The 8029-nt window shown below is 38.0% G+C and overlaps 1 pseudogene; it reads right to left on the bottom strand.

Moving 5' to 3' along the window:
- Nucleotides 1-340: 340 nt before the first annotated feature.
- On the bottom strand, nt 341-945 carry LOC125343936 (annotated as a pseudogene).
- Nucleotides 946-8029: the final 7084 nt, after the last annotated feature.

Below are 8029 nucleotides of genomic sequence, written 5' to 3'. Positions count from 1 at the left end.
TCAACTCTTCAGTCTCCATGCTGAATTATTTCTTTAAAAAAACAAACACATAAAACAGACTGACAATAATTGGAATAAGTCAATTATAAATTATTCAAGGAAGCTAAGATTAAAAATTCTAAATTACAGTTTTATTTGTATTTAAAAATACACTGGAAATTCTACAATGCCCATGATCAAGCTTATTTTCAATGTACACTACTTCATTTTTGATGACACGATTTGTTCTGACAAGTCCTTTTACAAGCTGAACACCAAAACAGGGAAACTCCTGTAGATTTCCACTGGGGCTGCTGCCGATGACATATGTTGCTTCCTTGCTGATGTTGGTGGGTGATTTTCATTTGCCTTTTATCACCTGAACAGTTTTCCCGACCATAATGATAATAGCTGTAACCGAATGCAGCTGTGGTAAAAGCTGTACAGCACCACAGTATCTGAAGATAAATGCTGTCAGCATAATTGGAAACTGGAGCTGCCAAAGAAGCTGCCACCATGATTAACTGGACTGCTGTATTTACCTTGCTGATGAATGTTGGTTTTAACCTAGCAGTAGCATAGCAAGGATTGAAATACTTAGCTAGTGTTCCAGGGGTTGGAAGATCGATATCTCACATAAAAAACAGCAGCAATAAACATTACATCTCTTGAAATTATCATATAAGTAAGTAGAACTGGAATAAGGTCTGCATAGGTCAAGGTAACATATAAGATGCTGGTAAGTACTTTATTAGCAAGTGGATCAAGAGCACTGCTCAAAGCTGATTTTTGATTGGCCCAGTTTCAAGCAATAAATCCATCCAACAAATCAGTTAGCCCAGCTAAAGCAAAAACTCCTAGGGCAACATTAAAATCTATTTCAAGAATCAAATAGTCCAAAACTGGGACCAGGCCAATTCTTGTCATTGACAACATATTTGGGATTGTCCATGGATTTTCATACATGCCATGCCCCCGGCCTGGCTACTTGCAGTGAACCTCATGAGCCACGCACCAGGTGCCAGGCTAGCAGGTCCCTGTGGCCGCGCCACAGGCCGCAAGTGGCGGGAGCTCAGCAAACCGCACGCCCGGCGATCCCAGAGAGGCGCGGTGGCTGAGGCTGCCATACTAATTTCCAGACCCTAGCACATTCCTCTTATCTCTACAGTATGTTTTGCTGTTAAGAACTGTTTTCACAAAGGTCAGACAGGATGTAAGGGATTATGCCAGTCCTGTTCTATTTGCTTAGCTGCTTTGTGTGTACTATGATATGGTTTATTTTGGAGAATGTTCCATGGGCTGCTGAGAAGAATGTACAGTGGGTCGTTGTTGGGTGGAAAACTCTGTAGATGTCGGTTAGGTCCATGTATTTAGGTGCTCCGTTGTTTGATGCATAGATACTGACCACTGTGATTTCTTCTTCATGGATCATTCCTTTACTTATGTAATGACCTTCCTTGTCTCTTTGTACTGATTTTAATGAGAAGTCTATTTTTAGGGGATATCAGTATGGCTACTATTTCCATCTTTCAGGGTGTATTTGTATGGAAGATCATTTTGATTTTATCTTTGGCTGAGTTGGGTTTCCTGGACACAACAAATGGATGGATCTTGTTTTTGATCCAATCTGCTCTTCTTTTTCTTTTGGTTGGTGAATTGAGTCTGTTAATGTTAAGGGTTATCATAGAGAGGTGTGTTGTTTCTTGCCATCTAAATAATTCTTGACACTTGATATGAAAGGAAGACTAGGGTTTATCTGAGCCCCTCCATCTTGAAGTTTTCCTATACAGTAAATCAGGAAAACTTGACTCATTTACTGAAAACTAAGCATCTCAGAAAACTCTTAAAAGAAAAAAGAAACTTCAAAAGGTGTTATTGGAACTGTATTACTCTTGGCTCAATTCCTGAATTACAGGATATGTTAGCATTAGTGGCCCAGCTGTATCATCATTACCTGGGAATCCAAAAATCAACATTTATTAACTATTTCTGACCTCTTCATGAAGGGAATTTGACATTTAAGTCTTAATAAGCTCTTTATCACAGTGAAGTTTGAGAAGTATCATACAATACAATATTGTTGTATTTTATCTTTATTTTATTGTATATATTTGACCCCCTACTGCTTCCCTATTTCAAGTAGGTGTCAGTCTAGGCAGAAATGTGTCCTAGCACTTATTTACATTCTATATTTGTCAGTGTGAAAATACTAGAAAATTGTAGAAATTTGGGCTTCCATCTAAGTTCTTTTTTTTTTCCAGTCCTAGGGCTTGAACTCAGGGCCTGAGCATTTCCCCTGGCTTCTTTCTGCTCAAGGCTAGCACTCTACCACTTGATCCACAGCTCCACTTCTGGCTTTTTCTATATAGGTGGTGCTTAGGAATCGAGCCCAGGGCTTTATATATATGAGGCACTTGGCCTCTACAACTAGGCCATATTCCCAGCCCCCATCTTAGTTCCTATAATTAATCATTATTTTTTCTTGTTGGTTGTGGGGCTTGAACTTTGGGTCTAGGTGTTGTCTCTGAGCTCTTCAACCAAAGGCTAGCACTCTACCACTTGAGCCACAGCACTACTTTCGATTTTCTGTAGTTAATTGGAGATAAGAGTCTCATGGACTTTTTCCTGCCTGGGCTGTCTTTGAACCACGATCCTCAGATCTCAGCCTCCTGAGGAGCTAGGATTACAGACATGAGTCACTGGCATCCGGCTCTTTTATTTTGTTTTTTATTGTTATCAAAAAAGTAATGTACAGAGGAGTTGTCATACATAAGTCAAGTAAAGAATATGTTTCTTTTTGGACAATGTCACCTCTTCCCTCTCTCTCTCCATCTACATTTATGTCAGTGAATTTTATCTTTCTCTGTGTGAGTACACAATCCATTTTTTGTATATTCTTATTGTTTGTATTCATTGACGTTCCATATTCCAAAAGTAATTCCAGTTGTAGAAAATAATTAATATAGAAACACATCAGTTTTGTTTTCCCTTTAGAAAATACCTAAAGATAGTGTTATTGGCCATAATTTTAGCCACTTAAATTTAGTACTATTTAAATTTTTTTTCTGAATGATTTTAACATTAGATGGCTACCCTACTAGTCTTGTGCAGGTCCCTCTTTTTATAGTCAATTTGTTACATGCATTGTATTTATATTAATTTTACTCAAATATGGACTGACATCTTTTATTGTGTATTATAAAAAATTCTATCTTTATCTGTGCATCCTTCATATTTCACTTAAAGAATGAAGAATTTTTGGAGGAAACAGGGATAAAAGCAGACAAAAGACTGATTAGCCTCAGCACTGGTAATATTCTAAGTATGATGAAATTTGGAACGGATAACATTGCTACATGGATATTACCTTACCTTGGTTGTTAAGAGAACTGAATTTTCCATAGTATTTCCCTGTCATACAATATTGGTGAATGATTAGGTATAAAATTAGAACAAGGAGCTTAGATTCAGTTTTTGGTTTCAAAGGAAATACTAACTTCCATGTGAATTATAATGTAATTTGAAGATAATATGGCATGATGAAAAGTCCTGGGGTTTTTCCCTTTCCATTGTAGACTACAAATGAACTTAATGACCTCCATCCATTCTTTATAATGTATACTTCCTGTACAAATTGATCCATAATTAACATAATGGGGAAGAAGACAGTATAGACGGCAGATGACTAAGACTAAGTGCAGTGGCATTATTAGTTGTTAAGAATGTAAATTAGAGTAATGAAGAATGTAAATTATTATAACAAAGAATGAAAAACAGGTTGAAAGTTCGATACACACAAAAAAATAAAAACAGAAGTGTTATATTATAGAGCAATCACACTACTAGTAGGTTTATAGCCAATTGAAACATTATCATGTTTACAGAGTGATATTTATAATAGCCAATATAGAAGTCAACTTACATGTCAAATCAATAAATAAAGAAAATAATGCTGACAGAGAAATATATCACACAATGTCACTCATATGTGGAATCTAGAAAAATTGATCTCATAGACATTTATAGTGAAACAGTGGTTATGGTTACTAGGGGCTTATGATATTGAATGGTTGGGGGTTGTAGCTCAAAGGACACAAAATTTTAGTATCTTAATAGAATAAGTTCAAGCGATCTGTTGTACAAGATTGTGATTACTTAGTAATACATTGCATTTGTGAAAATTCCAAGGGGCCAGACAACAAGTATTTTCCATACTGAAAATGACAATTATATGGGTTAATAAATAATTCCTTAGATTTAGTGACTCCACAATGTGCATATAATTAAAAATATAGTCTTTTGCACAACAAATATATTTTTAAAAATTAAAAAGATAAATACAATAAAATGGGGATACCTGGTTCATTTAATAAGGAACATCTCTTGATTTTAAATATCTGTGTTTACATAATTAAGTTTCAGTGAGACTTAGCAGCTTAAAAAAGCATGTACTTGTTATTGCATAGTTATCTTAAGTCAGAAACTGATGCACCATTTAATGGATGCTTCATCATTAAAGTTATAGTGGATATTGGTAAATGAGTGACTAGTTACTAAAGCATGAACTTAGAGCAAGAGTATAGCTCCAGTTAGTTCAGAAGACTGCAGTTAAGATGCTGGCTAGAGGTACAATCTCTTTGTCTAAGTTTAAATGAGGGAAGATCTGTTTCTATGATCATTCAAGTGGCTATTGCAAAGATTCAGTTTGTTATAAGGTATTTGGATTAAAAGCATGTTAACTCGTTAATTGTGATCTAAAGGCTGCTCTCATTTTGTATAACATGGACCTCTTTGTAAGATAATTCATAAACTTGATAGATGTCCTTCATTAGAATGAACAAATGAAAAAGGAGGAGAGATCAAACAAAGCAGAAGCTTTTATCTTTTTATCTTAATCTTGGAATTGACATCTTATTTTTCTTTGCTTTTGGTTCTGATACTTTTGGTTTGAACTTTTGGCCAGGGTCTGTCCCCTAGCTAACATTCTATCACTTAAGCTACAACTCCACTTCTGGCTTTTTGCTGGTTAATTGGAGCTGAGAGTCTCACGACCAGGACTAATGGCTCATGCCTGGATTCCTGCCTTCACAAGAGGCTGAGGATGCTAGCTCAAATCCAGCCTGGGCAGGAAAGTCCATGAGACTCATCCCAAATTAACCAAATGTGGAAGACAAAAGTGGAGCTGTGGTTCAAGTGTTAGAGAACTAGTCCAGCCGGGGGGGTTGGGGAGGGAGTTCAGGGACAGCACTCAGGTCCTGAATTCAAGTCCTGGGACTGGCAAAAAAAATCTCACAGACTTTCCTGCCCAGGATAACTTAAAATCTTGTTCTTCAGAACTTAGCCCCCTTGAGTATGCAGGATTACACACATGAACCACCTCCCATTACTTCTAATGTAAGAAGGAAGTCACTAGTTCCAGTTCATACTCAAAAGGAAGGGATTATGCTGAACATGAGCATCATGAAACAGGAACATTGAAGGCTATGTAAAATGTCACCTACCGACTGAATGAGGCAACTCCAATTACATGTTTGCCTTTGTGGGATTCAGTGTGGACATTAGATCTGATCTGGTCTAAGTGTATATTTACAATACCATTCTAAAGCAGTACTTAGTGCAAGAAATTCTGGTCTGAAACAGTGTCCTTTTGTTGTCGATGAAAGGATAAAACATTGCCTAGAGATTAGACCATGTATTTCCAGGCAGAAAAAATAGCAAGAGGTCAGTATTCCCCAAATATGTCAACTGCAGAAAGAAATCACTTCTTCTGGGAGACTCCTCTCATGTCTCATCATCAGGTAAACTTCAACTCTAATATCCCTGTTCTACAAATAACCTTTCCCTCAGCCCAGAGACTACATATATCCCCACATCAAATGATAACCAGTATGGTGGAAAAGAACCTTAATTTTCATATTCATATCAATAAGTAGTGACTTCTCAAATCAGTATCTCTTTTTGGGAGGCGGTCCTAGGTTTGAGCACAGGCCTGGTTGCTGTTCCTAAGCTTATTTGCTCAAGGCTAGCAGTCTATCTACTTGAGCCACAGCTCCACTTCTAGCTTTGTTGGTGATTAATTGGAGATAAGACTCTCATGGACTTTTCTGCCCTGGCTGGCTTTGAACTGTAATCCTCTGAGCTCAGCCTTCCCAGTAGTTAGCATTACAGGATTCAGCCACTGGCACCTGCTGAAATCAATATCTTATCTCTGTTCAAAGGAACTCAAGGCAACCCTCACAGCAACTATGTTGCAATATGCTCCTACAAGGGGGAAAATATGTCAAATAAGTGTAACTGGAATTTCTGGTTATAACTTTTCAGATAGAAGCATGAGTATCCTTACAATGGTAAGTAGTAACAGCTAATGTAGACATTAATTTCCGAAGTCAACTACTAGCTGGGAGCTGGTGGATCATGCCTGTAATCCTAATTATTAAGGAGGCTGAGATCTGAGGATCATGGTTTGAAGCCAGATTGGACAGAAAAATCTGCAAGACTTTGATCTATAATTAGCCAGCAAAGAGCTAGAAGTAGAGCTGTAGCTCAAGTGGTAGAGCACTAGCCTTGAGTGTAAAAGGTTATTGGACAGTGCTCTGGTCCTGAAAACACCACAAAACAAGAAAGCAAGGAAAGAAATCAGAAATCAGTTACTAATGTAACAATTATGCATAGCTAACAGCCCTGGGTATGTGTTGGGGACAGCTGTGCCTTTAAGAGGCCACAGCTGGCTTTAGCCTTTAACAGGAAGAGAAGCCCCAGCCCCTGGGGCGAGCATGTGTTGGCCCTTGGGGGATTGTGATCCCCGCCCACAGAGGAAGTTACATGACATCACCTGATGGGCAGCCCAGCTCATCCAATCAGTTAATCACCCCAAGTCCTTCCCTTTCCCACCATTAGCGCTATATAAACCCCCTCCCAATTAAATCCTTGGAGACTCATTCAACCATCCAACCATCTCCCCGTTATCTTTGTCCTGCAGCTCCTGACACATTATGGGGGGCCGAGGAAGGGATTTCGGCATCCCACTTCAGCTTAGAGCAGTCCGGTAAGGACATGCCTTACTCCTTCTGCCGGTATGAGGAGTAGGGCGGAGTTTCTTTCATAATCGAGGTTCAGGCATTCCCCCAAGAGATGGGGGGGGAAGGGGTCCTAGAGACCCCAACAGTTGAGCATCTCCTCCGGAGAAGTGAGGAGAAGGGGTCCTCAGAGGCCCCGACAGGTATGTATACAGTTGTAAATAAGCATACTCTACAGGGTTTTCTGTATAAGAAGTAGAGTAACTTATGCACAATTGAATAATACACAATATATGATAAAGAACAAACACTCAACATCAGTTGCCAATTGAAAATTGGCAAAATAATCTACTTCCATCCCATCAGTTTGGCTTCACTGTACTGATGACCTCATGTGGCATCAAGGAGCAGGATGAAGAAAGATGGAAACACTCAGGAGGGAAAATCCTGGGATTCTCTTTCTAAATAATAAAATGCCTCAGTGGAAAAAAAATCAGTGGTATTTTAATTGTATGCGAGAGAAAAGAATTAAATATCTTTGAAATCATTTATTTAATATATTTGAGGAGAAAAATTGTACTTCTTTAGGTGAGCATGATGACTAGAACAGGAGCTCTTATTCAAGACTTACAAGTTTCGAAGGTCAGAAAGGTTAGTAATTTTAGTCTTAGAAGGAGTAGACAAACAAAACACCAAGAAAACACTATTCCATATGCCAAAATACAAAAAAAAAGCAACATAAATGTTGGGGATGCAGATCCAAGAGTAAAATCAGTGAGAGATGATAGTTGGAGTGGGAAAAATTGTAAAAAAAAAAATAGTGGCCTGATATAGTTGTTTTAATAAAAATTGTTTATCAGTTTCTGAATGAGTGAATCTGTCTTTGCCTTACAAAGCTGTTAAAAAGCCAAAAGCTAGGGCATTTCTATCATTTCCCTTAAGTCTTTTCTTTAGGGACTGAGTATACTATCTTGAATTCATCTAATCAAAAGATCCTGATATATTTTAGAATGTTCTTCAGCAGGAGTTAGATT

Source organism: Perognathus longimembris, chromosome 28 (assembly GCF_023159225.1).
Source record: "Perognathus longimembris pacificus isolate PPM17 chromosome 28, ASM2315922v1, whole genome shotgun sequence".
In the NCBI taxonomy this organism is placed as follows: Eukaryota; Metazoa; Chordata; class Mammalia; order Rodentia; family Heteromyidae; genus Perognathus; species Perognathus longimembris.
Note: the sequence above shows the minus strand (reverse complement) of the source record. Positions and strands in the feature narration are given on the sequence as shown.